We start from the raw sequence: 491 nt of genomic DNA on the forward strand, positions 1-491 counted from the left end.
TGGCTTGATCCTATTAGTTAGTCCTGGCTAGAATCAGACCCACTGAATCTCTTCTTGAGTGGTGAGTCAATGCAAAAGTAAATCCCATTGATTTAATGGTCCTACTGTAACTGGAAGTAATTATAGGATGTATAATAATAGGATGACTAGTAATGTATGAAGTAATGTATTATAGGAACTCATAGCACTCCAGTAATGTATGAAGAGGATTGAAATAAAGGGGGAAATCAATGAGGAATTCCAGGGGAACATTTTTTTGGGTCCAGATATGACAGCATACAAGCCAAACGAGTTTATGTCCTTGTGGGCTCTCTGACAGAATAAGATCAGTTGTCTTTTGTAACTTGGCAAATCCAAAGAATGTTCTTGATCAGGAGAGAGCAATGCTAGGGAATCCTGGGCATTGTATTTTATTGTGGCACCAGAGTGTTCTGGCAGAAATAATAATAATAATAATAATAATAATAATAATAATAATAATAATAATAATA

Source organism: Sceloporus undulatus, chromosome 4 (assembly GCF_019175285.1).
Source record: "Sceloporus undulatus isolate JIND9_A2432 ecotype Alabama chromosome 4, SceUnd_v1.1, whole genome shotgun sequence".
Classification (NCBI taxonomy): Eukaryota; Metazoa; Chordata; class Lepidosauria; order Squamata; family Phrynosomatidae; genus Sceloporus; species Sceloporus undulatus.